Source organism: Platalea leucorodia (assembly GCF_965183815.1).
Source record: "Platalea leucorodia genome assembly, chromosome: 16".
NCBI lineage: Eukaryota > Metazoa > Chordata > Aves > Pelecaniformes > Threskiornithidae > Platalea > Platalea leucorodia.
In genome coordinates, this window is record NC_138838.1 from 2,560,354 (window position 1) to 2,579,695 (window position 19,342).

A 19,342-nucleotide genomic window follows, 5' to 3' on the forward strand; every position below is an offset into this window, starting at 1 on the left:
TCCTTGGCACTCCTTCTCCTGCCCTTCACTTTCTCCCTTGTGCCTCTGGGCATGAAACTGCCTTTGTGCTCTGTGTCAGTACAGCTTCAGGAAGAGAAAGATGTGCTTTGCTATGCCATGAAGCTGATTCTTGTACTTCCTTAACCTTCCACACATTTTCAAATTGTAAAATGAAATTATTATTACTGTTAAAGACCAATCAGTACAAACACATTAGGCCAAAATGGGGCGAACCAAGCTTCCTGCCTGTCCTTCACACCCATACTTCTTCAGAAAAGAAAAAAGAAGAAGAAGAAGAAGAACAAAGAAAAAGAAGAAAAAGAAGAAAAAAAAAAAGAAAAAGAAGAAAAAAAGAAAACGAAAAGAAAAAAAAGAAAAAAAAGAGAAAGAAAAAGAAGAAAAAAGAAAAAGAAAAAAAGAAAAAGTAAACATTTTTTATAAGTTTAATTCTACTGTGAAGGTTGATAGCAATCTATAATCAAAATTATTTTCAACAAGACTCAATATTGTTTTACCTTGCTTGAGACTGTTTACAACAAAATGAGTGCAATTCTGATTGTTAGGGTTTCACAGTAAAATGAGCTACACAAGAGGCAAATGACGTTCTATTTTCCATCTCCCTTTCTGCGTTCGTTTCTAAAAAGATATCCCTACAGGGAAATACAGAGCTTAGAAGCACTGGTATTTTAAGTTCAATGTTCAAACACCCACTTCTCATGTGGGTCCAAAATTTGATTGATGATTTTGGCCTTCTTACAGCTACCACCCACACCTGATTCACTTGCACCATGAGGACTGCATGTTTTCAGGGGAGTATTTCCCCTATGCTTACATGAAAATGCAAGATGAGGTCCAAGTCTTCTCATTCCTGCCAGCCCACCTTCATCAGGAAGGCAGGCAGGTTGCTGTTCCTTTAAGGAGTATCTCAGCAGAAACACACAAAATCCTTGGAATCAGTCTGAAAGAGAGGCCAAGGACATTCCTTCCCAAGCATTAGATTTGGTTTCACATGAGATGATTAGACTCATCCATGCTAATTACACTAGAAAGAACTAATTAGAAAAATCTACCATTCAGCTAATGAGGGCTGGGCCTTAACTATCTCAGTGCTTAATTTTTCAGGTTGTAAGATATTACTTTACCCTCCTTCCCCCCTCTCTCTGCATGCCATCACCATGTTAATTCTTGTAATAGAGTTGATCATTAAATATCTACTAAAGAAATATTTGTTAATACCTGCAAGTGCCACAGTTTTGAAACAGCTGCGCACTGATGGCTTCTCTATGTAATTAAAGTATCAATAGGGTGGGCTGAATTCTCTGCCAGTTGAGGGGAGCAAGCCAAAGGACCTACCTGCAGCCTCCAATTCTGCCCACTTCATCTGAGTGAGTGGAAACGGGTAACACAAAACTGCTAATGAATTCCATGCAGTGCTTCAGTGCAGCCTTTTCAATAAATATACTTTTTCCTCCCCTCGGGAATAATGCAGGATAAGGGATTTCACATGTAATATTATCAATGTGGGAGGAGAGTTTATTAAAAAGCAATGATACCACCTGATAAAGACTAACATCTCTGCCAAGGGTTAGAGTATTTAGCAGGAAGCTGATGGAATGAGCATAATGAAAAGCTAATAAATCAGAGTCCTTCATTATACAATAAACTCATTAAGTTACTCCTTGAAAATGGCAAGCCAGATATAGCACAATATTGTTAGACTAGTAATGTTAAAAGCTTTCCTAGAAAATATAAATTCAAAGCCAGCCTTTGAGTTTTGCTGTATTTACATACTTAGGGTCCATTTGGAAGTTTAATGAAAGATATTAGGAAATATCTATGTGATGCGGCATCCATTCCGCACATAAACTGTGCTTTTCAAAAGAAGGTTTTCAGACAGCCTGGCAGGGGACCAAACCCTGTGCTCTGTAAGATGATGTGTGAAATTAGTGCAAATTGAAATGCCAGAACTTCCTTTTTTTTTGCAAAAAGCTTTGAAAAATCAGATGTGTTTCTATATCGGATTTTCACTTTATTCATCCCTCCATACCCATTTTCCCCTGAAGCCACTAAAGTAAATCTATTTAAACGTATGACCAGCATGATTCTGATTTTTAATAGGCTTAAGAAGACCCATCTTGAAATCCTAACTGTGCAACACCACAGACTGCAATGAGAAATCCAAAACATCGCAGGTCTCTGATCTATTTGAACTTTATGATAGAGGCGACATAGGAACTGAACATCATTGGTCTCATTCTTACTTCAGCCACACTCATGTAAATCGGGAGTAAATAATCAGAAATTAGTAGAATTAGACTAATTTCTTTACATCTTCCATAGTATGGTTAATGGTTTTTAAAAAAAAAAAATCAGGTTTTATAATCTTGATTTTTTTTTAAATATGACTCAAAAGGCCTATTTCCAAAATTTTTTGATCATTTGCTACTATATAAAATTAAAAATATTATGATTATAAATATATGTAAATGCACAAACAGAGAAATACAGCAAATGTTCCCCTTCATTAAGTGGCTTCATTAAAACATACATGCTTGAATTCTAAACCAGAAAATCGGGAGTTTGGACTGAAACGGAGAGCAAAGCAATACAGTGGTGTTACACGGAGAGACGGATTCGAACAAAAGGGTTCAATTCGGAGCTTGCGCTGTTGGCAGCCTGAAATACACACAGGAGTACACACAATGACCTAGGCCCAGTGGAAATGCCTGGAAATGACCCCATTTTCCTGCACAGGAGTGGAAAACAGGAGTTACTTTTTTGAAATGAATAAAGCCAGAGATCTCAGTATCGGTTACGGTTAAGTGTGCCTGAGTTCAGGTCACAGGGAAGGAGGACATTGGTAGAAGGGTAGTTTAATAAGGAAAGTTAGTTAGAACTGGGGATTTTTAATGGCTTTTCTGACTGCCTTTGCAACAAAAGCAATATATTTGTAGGTAGACCACTGAAGAGAACACCCTGATCTCATCTTTGTATACACAACCAATTCACTTCACACGCTGTATATGCCAAGACCGTCTATTTAGGAGCATATATTGCTCATTTGTAGCATTTCCGTGACCTCTGCCAATACTCACTACAGTCTTTCTCTGTCAGCAAGGAATTAAATAGTTACAAATGCCTACATCTGTCCAACCTGCAAGGATTGCTGTCCTTAATAGCCTACATTCAAATCTTCTGGAGGTCCAGTTTATTCCCCATCTATGTTAACGTTATGACATGTCACATTTGTAAATGACCGTAACTTGTCATCAGAACTTGCAATAAAACGCCCCAAAGGTGTCTGGGGACTTAGCTCCCATGTGCACGAACATGACTGTGGATGGGGGCTGCCGACACGCGGAGGGGATCAGCTTCTCGCAGATGCAGTGCTACAAGCCTACCACGGACTCCGCTGGCACGGTTTTGTCCTGAATCCAGCGTGTCTGGTACTGGCAGATCAGAAGGATTTTTTTCTGCTTTGTACAGTTTATCTGGGGAAGACTAGGTGGTAGGAACTGGAATCACCTTTTTAGGTTCGCTGTAGACCATAGATCATAGGAAGAAATGTCTAGTAAAAGAGAAGCTTCCTTTTGGGCGGAAGGCATCAATCCACCCGCCCACCCACTCGCACGCCACCATCACGTGTGTCTCCGCACAGACTTGGGCGAGGAAGAGATCGCTTCAGCGCCACTTATTCCCAGGGCACAGATACAGCATTCCTGTTTATGCGGAGGGGTTGCCTATCTGAGGACGCTTTACGTACAAAACATAAGCAAGCATTTGACAGATGTACCTGGCAATTGCCATTCTAAGGATAACAACCCTCCTCCCCCAAAAAGAGGAGATGACAAAGGTTAGGAGAAGGGAAGAATCTGTGGCACCAGCTGTCAGCAGTGCACCGTGAACATAATCTTCAGAACAACTCACCTATGTCTTTAAAGTAAAGACGTGGGGCATTAAGACCTTACTAACTCACAGGATTTAATACTTGTTTTTAAGACTAATAATAATAATAATAATAATAAAAAGCTTACATATTCCACCAAACAGCCCAAAACAGGCAACCTTTATTAACTGTTATGTCAGCTGTGCCTAAAAAAAATCAAGCGAAACAGTGTGTACCCTTTAATAGTTAATCCTCTAACATGTAATTAGGCATTCACATGACAATCAGAACAGGACTATATTTCATGTTTGCCTTCCCTTTCAAAGCCTCTACTAGAGGGGCACTTACTCTGTCAAATCTGCTATAGTAATCAAAACATTGAAATTACTTCTTTCCACACTAAATATACTGGAACTGGTTGTTTGATTAAATGTAGAGCAGAGAGTGCAATTTGCTAAATTACAAGTATTCTGAACATGTAAATATAGTTTAATTACTGCAATTAAAGAAGATTACTGGAGATTGGCAGATGGGAATGTAATGCTGTTTTAATTAGAGTTTTTAATGCACTGTAACATAAGCATAATATTAACCCTTTATCCTGGAAAGGGCTGGCTAGTCTCTGAAAAAAGATTCTTTGAAAAATGTACTAGAGCTAGCGTTTCATAACAAGACTTCAAGTCAATTCACTGTAAAGCGCCAGGATGATTTGGGAGAGTTTCAGATGTTATTTGTAGTACATGCGCTGCAGAATAGATACATTCTGGAGTGCAGTCAGGAAAAACCACACGAGGTGGGCACGTTGTTTGTGCCCTAGATGAAAGAAAGTATGAAAATACAGCGTTTGAGTAGATGGATTGTATTTCATAAAGAGTGCAATCATAGCTACATCACTAGAGATTTAAGATTCTTTCATGAAAGTTAAAGTACCTCACTCCCAAAGATTTACAAAACATGAAAAGAGAAAATGTTTCAAAATGCATTAGTTCAATTTTGAAAAACGGCTGCACAGAGACACAGAACAATATTGCCCAGGGCCTGGGTTATTACTACTCAGCCTCCAGAACAGTATTTGTTTCATAAAGTAATATTCCAGAATGTACTAAGCAATTTTTGTCATCTTGAAAGCTATCACTTGCAACATTTTATCCATTTAAGTCAATAGTTCATTAGAAATTCTAATTGAAAGTTCAATACTCTGCTTGGAATCTCACAATAGAGGTTGCCTTTGGAAAGCCATTTAAAGTCTTAATCTCTTTATCATTTGGTATTTTGAAGCCTAACTTTGTTCTTGTTAGGCAGATCAATGGCATTAATTTACAAAATGGGGGAAAATGTCACCCTTCATCCTTTAAATCTCAGTGCGGCGAAGAGCAGCGTAAGCGAATCCGACCGTTGCTCTCCCATATTAGCAGAAAACGGTGCCATGGGAGGTTTAACCTACAAATTTTAATTACTGCATGAAAAATTCAGTTCCTGGAGATGAATAGAGAGTTGAGGAAAAGCAGAAGTCCACCTTCTGAGTGACTGCAGAGCTTAACTCTTCAAAGGCTGTATCGGTGAATGAAGCAGCATGCGCCGCCTTCAATAGGCAATGTCTGTAAGGCGCAAGATCAAATTGCCCAAGCAACAGAAGAAAGGAAAAGGATTTTACCCACAAAGTAGCCTTATGGGTGTCCAAAATAGATGGACACTGATATCACCCTCTAGGGAAGCAAATGTAGTGAGAATTTGGTTTGAAACGTTCCTGACTTTCAGCTACCTTTACAGCTAGTGAGTCCACTCTTGGCTTTGCGAAAACCAACGAAAGCTTTGCCGTTTTATCAGCAAAGGGAGGATTTCACCTGTGGTCTTTGCCTCCAACACCATGCAAACGGTATGCAGCAACGCCAACAGTTTTGAATCAGTGTTTCCACTCCAAATCAGTGCAGGGAGAAGTAAAATCTGAAAATTGATCAATGGAGCACTGCCAAAGAAGGGCTCAACTTAACGTTAGCAAGAACTAGGTGCTTCCCTAGCCAATTTTGAAAAATCTTAGGTTATACACGCTGAAATATTCCATAATTTACTCCTTGTAATGCAAGTACAGTAAAACGACTGTGCTGCTCTGCAGGTGACATAGGTTCAAGATCGCAGTTGGAATTTTTCCATTCCAGACACTGCGATTATTTGGGGTGGGGTGATGTGGGGTGGATAGAAAATTGTCCTGTTATCTAAACCAGAAATTAAGGATTTGGATCTCTATTTCAACGATGGCTACATTAATGGTCATAGAGGCAGAAGGAGACAGAGAAAAATTGATAAGACCAAAAGAACCCCCACAGCTGCAGCTGACTCGGGGTGTCAGCAAGCACATTTAAACGGTTTGTGCGTGTATGAGAGAGAGACAGAGAGAGAAATAGCTCGTTCCAATTCTCTTACTAGCTTTTTACATCCTCCCAGCCACAACCAGTTTCAACACAACTTGATGTCAACATCATGAACTTCTTTGTGACAAGCTTCACTACCTTTGACTCTCGTCTCCCACCTTAAGAATTAGAGGGCAATCGGACTCAAGAAAGTTGTGCAGATATTTATATTCTATTTTCCGTGGATTACACTGCTGTTACATGCTAACGTCAGGTATTTCATTTATTAGCATAGCTTGGTTTTAATGCATCTTTGCAGACTGTGATTGAGGCCTTATTGTGTTCGGGACCCTGCAAGTGCAGAGCAAGAGCCCTTCCCTGCTGTTAACAGCACAGGGCAGACAAAGGATGAAAGGAAAGGGGAAAGGGAAGGTCTTTCCAAGAGAAGACTGTCAATAGCAAAGCAATGGCCAAGTGAGGAGGGGAAACAAAAACTCCTGCATGTAAGTCCTGATATATAATCTGAAAAACTATTTCTTGTATTAGATGAGAACTTCAGACCCCTGCCTACACTTGCGCTGCCTCAGCCGATATCATCCCTCACACTTGAAATAGCAGCTTCTTCACCTGCCGATGCCATATATTATCATTGCAAACATGACAGCAACACGCCTGTAAGATTTAGTCACTTGGATCGCTACGGTGGAACATCTCGGGTGTAGTTTCTTTACACGTTTTGGCTTGGTTTAGCCTTACCTGAAACTGGAAAGCTCTTGACTGGAGCCCGCTTTAACATCATGGAGACCGAGTGTTTATAACTGTTAAAAGGTGCCACATATAAGATAACTTGCAAGATTAAACTTCCCGTTTCTCTTTGTACCCTGAGTTCTGAGACTGGAAGTGGGGACATGAACCATCAGCTTAAAACCTTTACACTGTATCTTAATAGCAATATTAATTAATACCCAACCATTAGCGTTATGCTTGTTGGGAGAAAACAGTACTGCTCTCAGCTTCACTTCTAGATACTGACAGAAATTTTAATAAATTTATTATGGTAGTTAACTTTTTTCTGCATTTAGATAATTAATATTTATTTCCATTTCAAAGTAAAGGATTTCTGATGTCAAAATACATTTCCCTCTTTTCATAGTCTCTTGGGTAACAAATTTTCTTTTTTTTTAGGCATCCTTTTAACCACTTCTAGCAAGGAAGGAAAGCATTGTGCAGGTTTCACACAACAAACACCGTCTCCATGTTTTGGGATGGTTCTTCAGAAATCAGCAAGATCTTTTTTTGAAGTGAAAGAGACCATAAGAAAAGCTTGGCATACCTTGCGACTCTGCCCCCAAACAGGAAGCCTTAAATAGGCTTTACTCCTAGCTTCAGGAATTACATCTCACTGGTGGTTGAGAGCCTCAGCTTTAGTGCCCGAGGTGCTTCACAAAGTTCTGATTTCCCATTGCTGCCAAGTAGGGAAAAACAAGTATCTCAAGCTGAGCATCCATAAAGAGGCGTAGCTGAAGTCACTGATCCTTTTCAAAAAGGCTGGTGGTCTTTGCACACTCTTGATTCTTGACTAGTAATGTGCTCCACTTCCTTCAATTGGAGAAATTTCCCAGTATAGACAAGGCCCTGGAACTGTACCAAACTCTATCTGCGTGGGAAGGGTTAAAACAACCTGAGTAGCTAAACCCCTGCAGCTATCATATAAGCCAGCCGCTTTTAGACAAATTGAGCAAAATAGTCCTTTCAGCTCAGCAGGCACATGACTAGCCGCACAAAGGAGTCCTTCTAGAAATCCCATGAATACCCCCATTATCCTAAGGATTGAGCACAGAGCCACGCATTTCACGCCCACTGCCACCTGTGATTAGCTTTTTTACAGTTATTATGGAGTACTTTGATGGCGATGATTGTTTAAAGGCCTCAACAAGCGTGCTAATGTGACTTGAGGACTTGACTCCTTTTCATTCCCTGGTTGCTCCAGCTATCACACTAATTTACTTTAGGCAAAGGGGACAATAAAAAAAAAAAATCTGCTCAAAGAAATCACTTAGCATAAAATTGATTCAGTCTCTTAAAGAAACGCATGCCGGGATCCCGTGTTAAAGTAAATTAGATATATGATCAAACAAAGCTAACCGTCATTTGAGCTTTGGACTCTTGTGTAGCACTTTAAGTTTTTAACAGAATCAGCCAAAGAAAAACAAAGGAAGAAGCAAAGAGCGGCTACGGCCAATTGGTTTGCATGGAATTTTCCTTTGCTCTGCTTGGTGTTTTACAGTGCAAATGTGAAGCAAGATGTTTGCTTCGGGGAAAATGTATTTTACTGTTTGCAAGAAGTGCTTCCAGAATGGATCACACTGTAGCACTCAGTACAAAATAAACTGATACCAAGGGAGCACTAACAGGGATTGGAGTGCATACGAGAAAACGAGGGCTCCAGTGGTGATGAACAAGGGAAGAGGTATGAGGACTTTTTTGCTTTCTATAGAGAGGTTGTGTTGATCTTAGTCTTGCAGTTCAAAACAGCATATAGGGGTACATACAACAGGAGTAACTGAACAGCAGTCCATAACTTCTCAAATACTTTCTCTCCTCCTGTTTATTACATATGCTCAGTTGAAATATTCAGATGTAGCTGTCAGTATCTAGTAAGCCGAGTTGCTCTCCAGTTTCACACTTGCAAATACACATCTTTACCGAGACCCGCGGTGCATTTCCTTCTGTTTTCAAGGCAATTTCAGATGTAAAGGCCTAATAAATACTCAAGGAGCAGACACAGTTGGCCTTCACGATTTTTTTACTGAAACTGAAAATAGATTTATCGTTCTATCCTTGCCATTTTGCGTTGTCAATACGTCCCATGGTTAGATCCACACATGATACCACCTGCTTCCCAAACTGCAGACCTCTGTCCCAGGAAGCAGATGAATACGGTCCAGAGAAAGAACTGGTTACGGTGCCCAAGCTGACTGAACTCTGCCTTCACAGAGGAGCAAACACCATTCCCCTAATTTAAAACCAGTCATCAACATCCCCTTTTAAGTTTGTCATCGGTACCAGCATAACACAGTGTCATTTATCAAATCGCCTAGATTTTATAACAAGAATGTACTGCTGCAACTCTGTAAACAGGACATGTTCAATTACACGAAGGAACTATTTTTCTTCAGGAGGCATTACTGTTCTACCCGAGCAGTAACCACAGCTTCCTGATGTAATAGGCTAGTGGAATTACGTGTGGCACAAGTATTTTAAGTATTTTCTAGACAGAAAACAAGATTTGTGAGTAACAGGGAGCAGTGGATGAATAAGGGTAGTTTTAGCTTTCAGAGTAGGGGAAAAAAAGATAAAAAGATTATACAGCTTTTCTGTGGCATAACTGAGAGGACTTAATGTGTGGTCATATGGTGCCGATTAGCACATTGCCGGTGAGTCCATCTATTACTGAAGTTCTGGGCTCTTTGCATTCACTCACACTCACCTGTAAAAATCAACATAAACAAATTTGCAGTAAATTGGCGAAAACTGGTTTAGGACCCTTTCTTTGTTTTCCTGGTGCTTCCAACCTCCTTAGGGCTGTGGCTCGACAAAATGTTTTTGGCTGCAAGCTTATTATATTGCTGCCTTCCTATGGCATGGTGCCAGGCCCATCTCCACGGCACAAGTGTGCCACTCCGTCCACTGCACCACTGATAGTGCGGGCACAGTGATCCAGCTTGCAAAAAAATACCAAACCACAAGAAGAGAAGCTGACAAAACTGCAGTTTTTGAAAAACAAAAATACTATGAACTGGTTTCCAGTACAGCCCCATAAACACGTTTGTATACTGTGATCAAAAGGGTCACACGATGCACAACTGGGTCGGGAAGGGCAGGAACAGGAATACCTCCGAATCCAACTGGTGCCAAACACCTTGTAATGTCAAAAGACAGCTTAATCTGGGGGGTCGTTCATTCAGCTCTACTCTCTGCTCATTCTCCTTGTGCAAATGGCACAGCTGGCTATGCTTACGTTTAGTCTTATTCAGAGGCATTTTTCAAAAGTCATTCTCTGAGTACTGGAATTAATGAAAACCTGGTGTTACGGATTTGCATGGAGAAGCTGACGGAGTTGCGAGATCCAAATGAAGCTCAAAGAAGTTATCAGGGTGCAGTCCCTCTCTCCCGCTACGGCCCTTGAATTTGTCATGTCTAAAAAGTTGCCAATGTATGTTCAGTTTTCCCGTAAGTTATGGCACCAGTAAGATCCTTTACATAGAGGCTTGTTTTCATGATTGTTGTAATATTCAGTGAGACCTTATTTTCCATCAAATTTGGCTGAAATACGTCGATACGCTTCAAAGCTATTGAGGAAACTAGAGCACAGCCAGAGCGCGTGATCATTTTGGCTTTGCTTCCATAGGATTACCAAATATAATCTCCTTCCCTTCATCCTTCAGGTTGAGTCTCATGTCACTGGTGTCTACATCTGCAAACGAGGTGGCTGAGTAGCCACACAGCCACAACCCCACTCCGTGGATGCATGACCGCCTATCGCACCAGCTAACAGGGAAGGGAAGAGGGGTTAAGCATCCTCCATCTTCCCAGTAATTCTGTGCTTGGCCAGCACCATTCTACTTGGCGTCCTTAATGAACATGGCTTTAATTGTGGTGGAACAGTTCCTATTAATGTAATAACACTTGTACTTGCAAAAAGGCTGTGTCACATTTATCATTATCGAAAGATGCGTACAGACAGGCAGCATTTCCATTAGCAGGCCACACATGATGCTCTCTGGAGTTTCTGTGGTAATAGTCTAATCCAATTTGTCTTCCTAAAATTCTAGTCTCTTGTAAGACATACCCCTCTTTTTCTACTTCCAGGGATCATGCTGCTTGGCACAGTCATCAATCTCTTCCAGGACTGGCCAATCTAGGCCACAATTCAGGGGGAATATCTGTATTTGGTGATAAAAGACAACAAAGACTCTATTTCTTCAGGTTAAATCCCAGTTCCATTACAATTCAATGGGAGTTTTGCCACTGACTTCAAAGGGCCAGAAGGCTACCCCAGGCCGTGTCCTGGGAGAGCAACATGATCTTAGCGGTGTCCAGGGGGCTGAAAAGAATGGCTCCTTTCGGAGCAAAACTTCTCCAAGTTTAAAGCCAATCTTTCATTAGAGGCCGCAAGGTCTGGTCTTCCCTGAAAATATACCAAATAACTGTATCGCTGGAGAATTTTAAAAGAGCTGTTATTTTATGCCCTAGTCATTTCAAAGCAGATCGGGTTAGTCTGGCAAAAGCAATTTCTGAAGGAGTAACATAAAATATTTAAAGATTTACAGAACAAGTGGCCCACTTAGGGCCTCATCTAAGTTTTACTAAACATCTCTGGTTATGCCTTGCTATGTCAGCAAAAGGAAGCTGAGATTTAAATAAATAAAACCTAGTAGAATGTAATAACAGGCAGGAAAAAAAATACGATACATCAAGTTACTACTGAAAGGAATATTGAGCTCTAAGTGATCTCTGTACCAACGGCTATGTTTGTCTATCCAACTGAAAAGGAGACAGCTTTAATCTCGAGGCTGCATGTTACTTAACTAAGCTGAAATTGTTTTCAGTGATGTGAAGTGCATCCACTAAAGATAATGATCCCATTTTGGACTGGCTCTTTATTTTTTTAACAAAGGGGGACAGGTGGCTATACTGAGCAGAAATGTAAACAGGTTTGTTTTTTTCATTAACTCCAGCAAATCATCATACTGCCTAGTTGCACGAAGTATAAATTTGTGATATCCTTTACAACTGTTTCTTTTTGCTCCCTTCCCCTCTCATTAGTGTGTTATGGCCTGCTTAGGAAGGGATTTACTCCAGAAACGTTGGAAGTGCCCCTAGAGTTAAATAAGCCACCCGTGCCCAAGACCAGTGGGCCAAATCCTCACCCCCAAGAAATGACCCTGAATTATATCACAGATTTATCTGTACTGAGAATTTATTCCCATCCTTTCAGTTCAGAAAGACATGTTAAGTAACTGCTTAATTAGATACTTCAAACTTGAAAGGGCAGACTCAAATGCTTTCCTAAATTAGCAACAACTCCATCCCATTGTATGATGTGATGAACCCCCTTCTGTTTCAAAGCTGAACATGAATTACCGAGAAGGGCTAAAGGGTGATGGTTAGCTTTTTGTTTTACCACTGTTCAGTCCGCACTTTTGATGTATGTAAGCACGCAAGGAAATTTGTTGATAAATTTCAGAAGTTTTCACAGCAAAGAGAAAGACAATAGCAGTCTTAACCTGCTACTTCTGCATTTTCAGGCGTCTCCCCTCCAAGTTCTTCTTCCCACGTGTATTATGCTTGTGGCATCAGTTGTACCTTCAGCTGAGATGGCATATCAGACATTGTTTCCAAAACCTTGGTTTTTCAAGGTTATTTTGAGAAGCAGAAATGCAGCAGAATGCGACCATTACAGTCCAAGCTTGGACAATGATGATATGCAGTAAGCAGGAAACGTATCGGATGCCACCATTCCTCATTTCAGCCTAGTATGCACAGCACAAACCTGCAAGGGTCAGCATTTTCTTCTTGAGTGAGCAAAGGTCTTACATTTGTACTTCACTTCAGTCACACGTACGACCAATTATTGCAAGGTACAATATATGAGCTGAAAGTGAGATCTAGTTTCTCTGCCTTGAGTAACCCAATAGATCAGTGATTTAATAAAGTCCGCTGTACAGCTTTTCTTTCTAAATGCTAGAGGCCCACTCACGCTAGTTTGAAGTTATTTGTCCATATTCAGCTCTCAAGTACTGCGATGTAAAAATAGGAGATTCGCTGTAGTTAGTGACTCATTAGGGCAGGTGACCTAAAGCTGAATTTGGGCCCTTTTAATCCCTAGAGAGAAGCTGCCAGATACAGCTTAGGAACTTCAGTAAAAATGAAGTGGTATTACGCCAGTCCTAATTAATGGGTAGCTACAAGTGCGCTGGGTACCCAGGGCCATATGGAGGCAGATGGACCGTGCAATACATCTACCTGCAGTACATCATTAATAACCTTCCTAAATTGCTGCGAGCCCCTGAATATACTGCCTGTGCCTGGATTTTTATTATCCTACCTGAGAGCCCGCTGCACTAGTTCGGGCTCCCTGATCCCCGCTCTGTGCCAGATGACTTTCTGACCCTTTTGCAGGGTGCGCAACACGGGGCTTTGGCTTTTGACTCTCTGTGCACTACCACAACGACAACCTCCACGCTAGGCGACAAATTGCTGGCAACGTTCACGGGGGCGGAAATCCTCTCCTGGCTCTTGTCAGAGTTGCTATTTTAGCTTTGCCAATAGGGCACTTACAAGAGGATCAGAGGTTCTTCTAATGCCACCTTGTCTTTTCGGGTTAATTTATGCCTTGTTCTTTATGCCTGTTTAGTTAAGGACATGCTGCAGGTATGGAGAGAAAAATGTCACAGAATCACCACCTGGCTCCTCTGTTCTGATCTGGCTGGCAAACACCAGAACCTTTGAACAGCAGGTTGCTAAATAATAAACAGACCGTGTCTTTAAAAGCACCTGGTGCTTACTTAAAATGGTCATTTTGTATCTGGTTAGTCCCTGGCACAGGTGCCAAGCTCAAAGGCATGAGGCTCCCCTTTCCTTCCTCCACCCACCAAAGTACAACAACAGAAAGTACGAGAAGACACAACAGCAATTAAGTGTAGTAAAAGGTTATAATCCAGCCTACCAGCAACAAGGAACATGAGGAACAACAACAACAAAACCCCTTTCTGAGTGTAAAAACTTCAGGAAAGGGAAGGAAAAAATAAATAAACAAGGATGAAAGAAATGCCCAGTGGCAACCATTTTCAGTGTGACCTAGTGAGCTTTCAACTTCAAACCAGTCAGATCAAGAGCTTCCCAGCGGCGTCACCCAGGGATCTGTCATTCACACATCAAGCCTCGTTCACTGCCTTGTCTCACGCAGACACGCTGCCAGATACAGAAATATGACGGCCTTCTTGCACGATAAGGAACACAAAGCAAAACAAAAAAACCTCCCAGACCAACAGCAATCCTGCAAACCAAGTGCGCTGACAAGCCCTGACCCTATTGTCCGCAAAAGGGCAACGTCACAAAGTAGAACAGAAAAAGGACGCAAACAGAATGGTAATTGGGTAACCATCTGCTACTAAAATGCAATTCTAGCTGGAGCCCTCCGCTGAGCCCTTCCCACTCACGGCGATGATGAGAGCTGGGATTTACTGGAAGGAATCAATAGGTGCCCTGGGTGCCTTGCAAACTCTGGGAGACAATCTTCTTTCAAGCTCACCGTTTGGCTTCTGAGCAATTTACAGTGCGCTACCGAGATGGGGTGTTGGTGTTGGAACGTCAAATAGAAAAAAAACCAGTTGCACCTCCACTATTATACAGCTCTTATCTGTACATTACTGTACACCAGAAACGACTGATGTTGTTCACAACGTGTCCTTCAGCCTGACAGTTTGAGAAGAAAGCTCAGAAGTCAAAGAGTAATATTTTTGGGGAAGCACAGAAGGGCAAGACGCAGTTAGGGAAGGAGAGGAAGAGACTGGTCACTGCAGTTAAAATATGCAATATCTGACTGAATATACTTTTACAAAACAGTTTTAAGAAACAGACAGTAATCAATTTTTCAAAGAGGGTTGCACTAATTTATGAAGAGCAGCCGCACAGTAACTATGCTTATTTTTGTCCAGTCCATTTCCACCATATTAAAAGTTAAAAGTATTCATGGAGTCTGGAGACACCCATAAGCAAAATATCTCAAGTATTTAGTGTATAAGCTTGGCATTTATGGTCTGAAATAGGGACAGGCAGCACTGATGAATCCTTGACAGTTTTCTTGTTCAAGTTACATGAAGAACTCTGTAAATTCAGACCAATGCTGGGAAACTACATACACACACCGACTTTTCCATGAATCCATTAAATTAAGGAGTGAAAAATGGGCAGACATCCTTACGTTTTCAACAGTTTATACAGCCTCTTGCGCACAAAGTAGACTCAATAACAAGTAACAGCCACTCTCTAACAGCAAGTGAGACATTTTTCATCAAACTATTTGTTATCAACCTTTGAACTTGCTATTTTTGAATACTTGCTAATCAGCCATCAGACAAGTTTCATTTGAAAATTAACAAGTACTTGGAAAGCATTTACAAAAAAGCCAGTATTGCACGCTTGCGCTTATCGTGTGACTGAAGATGACATACTCGTGGAGCAAAGTGTAAGTCATCTCGCATTTGTGGACAAAGTATTATCTAATCACCACCATCATCTAAACATTATTACAGGGAAAGAATGACACATCTGACTCTCAGTTCCAGACAAATGCTGCAAACGAAGCCATTTGATGATTTGAAAATACATTTGCATCAATGATGTTCCTAAAAAACTCACAGAAGTTTTTCACGGCGGTATTAACAGAAACAAGTTCCCAAGGTGGCTATAGAAAAGCATACTTTTATATATATTCAGCAATATCGTTCAAGATGGTGGTCAACATCTGTGAAGCGTTTCTAGGAGTCATCTGCTTAGATACTAGAAAGGATATTATGTGACAGGTCATGAATAAGAAATATTCCGAACACTGCATATTCTGAATAGTTTGTGAACAACACAAAAGGCTGAAATATGTTCTTATAAGCCCTTCACGGAATAACTTAAAACGACAAAGTAATAAGCTAACGCATTTGTTAGCATGTCATCTGCAAAGAGACAACGGGACATATGGATAGCTAAATTATTTCCAACAAAGAGTTTGTTACCAGACAAGAAAAATGTGGTCCAGCTTTGACTCAACTGGCTTTAATTACCACTCTCCCTCGACCAAGACTGCATGGGACTTCATTCTCGGAAGCGGGCTGATCTCACAGCAACCGCGGGACGGTACGACCCTGGATGGGGAGACTGCGCACAGTGTCGCTTCGGAGAAATCAGCGGAAGTCTGGCGGTTGACTCCAACAGGCTCCAGGGCAGGCTGTACATGGAGAAGCCGGCTCCGAATGTCTTCCACCAGTTGGCAAACAAATGAGACATCATGTTTGTGCAGTTCAAGCAATTGTTGCCAAATTCTAATAGAATGAGAGTTTCTGTAATCCCGAAGAGGGGCTATGTGATCCTTGGAAACAAGATTCTCTTGTCTGGCCTTCCATTCGTTTTGTAAAACATGTTAAGTTTAATTTCAGTACTTGGAGCTGCAGCTGGCCAAGGAGCAAAATCACATTCATGTGTTAAAAAAAGAACTGGAAATGGATGCAAGCTGCTAAATTTTGATACTGATCTGCAGCCAACCTCCAGAGAATGGTTGGGTCAGGACTTTGGGGCTTTTTCCACTAAATAAGCAAAACATTAATCTATTTTTTATAATAATAAAAGCAGATTTTCTTGTCACTTCTTTTTCTCAATGTAGATAATATTTGAGATGCAATATTAAACATGTTTGCTTTCCAGTGAAAAACATCAGTGCACTACACACCTCTCTCAACAGTTATTTTGACTGGACTTACCAATGCCAGGCAATTATCTCTGATGCTGCACCATCTGCAGAATTATGCTTTCAGGGCAGTAATTTCAGGAACGAAGAAATACCTGGTGTCATTCAAAGCAGTTAAGTAGAGAACCCGTGAATGATGACAGACATTTTCTTCCCATGGCTACTGACCTCCCATGTCCTTCCCCCCAAAATTCCCTGGCAATATTAATTACCCACCTATTTCCAAACCTGCTGGGCCAAATCCTGATCATGAGAACTGAAACAGGCCCAGGAATATGTCATCTTGCCAGTCACTGAACGAGACATGGCTGGGGTAACACAGTTCAAACTCATTGTAAACATCGCAATTTCACGACCGCACTCTTCACGCCAAACTGTTCAGCAGTGCTAACCACAACTACCTACCAGCAGACAGCCAATGACTGAGTAACGAACACTCTCCTAATCGCTGTTGCTCTCTGAGGTCGCCCCGTCATCTCAGGCTCTTTGGCACTTGAGCCAGGGCCCACCGCAGCCTTTCTGAGTCTTTCCAGAGAGCTGAACAAACCCTGGTTCAAGTCCTCGTGAACTCAACTCCTCATACGTTAGCCTAATCAAATGAAATTAATCTTTGCTTTATCACAGCTGCCAGGTAACATTTCTCGTGAGAGTTTTTTCGGTTTGGTACATATGCCTTGCATATTTCCTATACTCCAAGAGTCATTTAGTATTAACATACAATCACTTGTTTATTAAGTATAAATGAGGCAGTTATAGGTGTACGTTTTCAGCATGGTGGATAGGAGGATCACTTTTGCAATTCCCGTTAAACTTTATGAGAACCATGGGGCTTGAAGCCAAATTAATTCTCCTACACCAACCTAAAAATGAACCCCTAAATGTTATTATGCCTGCCATGTTTGGTTTCTATATTTATACTTCAGGCATATAGTTACTGACAAAACTAAAAGCACTGATAATATCTGTCTCGGAAAGCAAGAACCCCCCTGAAAGAAAACAGACTACGATATTTTACAGTATTGGAAGTCTACTGCATGTAGATATATAAAATATTTTTAAAAGCCAAATAACCAAGGTCTACAAGCTCCTGTAGTTGTTAGAAATTTTGTTAATGAATTTTACATTGCTGGCTAGTTATTCGAACAACGTGCTCAAGGGAGAGAAGCTTCTGGAATGAAAAATACTGTCAGCAGGAAAAAAGGGAAAGAGGGAAAGGCAGAGGTTGCAGCAAAAGCAGAGGCTGAATGGAGTAGGTAGCTCATACAGCTGGACCTCAGAGGCGACGTACCTTTCCTGGGCATCTGCCTCAACGCCCTGGGTAACCAGAGGGTCTTTCACACCAACAAAATGCGCTTTTTGGAAAATACTTTTTCCCAAAGCAAGACCTCCAGGCTGTTGACAGCACTGAAAGGTTCATGCAGACCAGTAGCACCAGGATCTCATCCTCAAAAAAGCAGCTTTTAATTCTCTACTCGTTTCACTAAGTAAGCAGTCTGGATGAACACTGTCGTCCAAAGGCTGAGCGCATTCCTGCCTGTTTTTCAGCTTATACTCCAATATACTCTTATCCTCAAATCTAGATTCCATTTTACATCTCCTATACACCTTGCCCCATCAGTCACTTCTTCTCACGTGTTTTCTGAACGTTAAAGCTGTTATAGTATTTTTGATCATTATTGCATACCACTGTATGATTAAAAGAGCTAGCTGAAATGCTATTTTTCTCACTATGTTCAGAGTACAGACAGAAATTTTCATTCTATTTGCAACAGCATATTTTTAATTAGAATTTTCAAGTTCTCATAAAGGCTATAAATGTAATTTTTTTTTTTAAGGGAACAGAAATTCAACCCTCCAAGACAGTCAATTTCTTATCTAGTCACATCTTTTATGTTGTATTTGGGTGTTATTTACCTATTTTAGTATGCTGGATGTCTGTGAGTTTTCTACACTTAAGACTTCTCTGATGACATGGGCTTACTGAAGCACAGCTTCCTCATCTCACTAGCAACCCTCCAGTAAAAATGGCAACAGGCTTTACATTTTAATCCTTTTTTTAAAACCACCCATAATGAGAAATGTGGGAGACAACGAGGCCTCATTCCTATACTGGAATCTGTCTAAAATTCTATTACACTGGAGCTATTCTAGACCTCTTAAGATGCTTTTGTTTGGATTCTTGGCTGGTTTCCAGCCATTCCATCTTTAATTACTGGACACCGCTACACAGCTTGCAAACAGAGATTCTTCTTCCAACCTTATTTCCTCTGCTGTTTCAAGCACTCATTTTACTTGCTCTCGCTGGGAAAAGTTTGGGGCTGAATTAGAAAAAGATAAATTCTTTCTCAGTCTAAAAATATTTAATTGGCTTGTAGGCTAGCTTTAAAAGCCCTAACATTTTCATCTATTAAAATCTGAACCTAGCCTGAGATTACATGCATACCACTATGAAATATGAAATGCAGGACTAAAATAACAGCTAAAAAGTACGGCTATAGTACCAAGGACAGGAAACTCACAGCAAAGCTTATCTTTAGTACACTTAGAGTACCCAGCAATTGCCAGGGGTGGGTGTTCTCTAAGTTT

At 40.8% G+C, this 19,342-nt stretch overlaps 1 protein-coding gene across 2 annotated transcripts in view; it reads right to left on the reverse strand.

Annotated features, from left to right (window-relative positions):
- The window catches only part of AUTS2 (activator of transcription and developmental regulator AUTS2), a gene marked incomplete at both ends in the record, with an annotated part of 791,016 nt that overhangs the window by 296,300 nt on the left and 475,374 nt on the right, over positions 1-19,342 (reverse strand). The window lies entirely within an intron of this gene.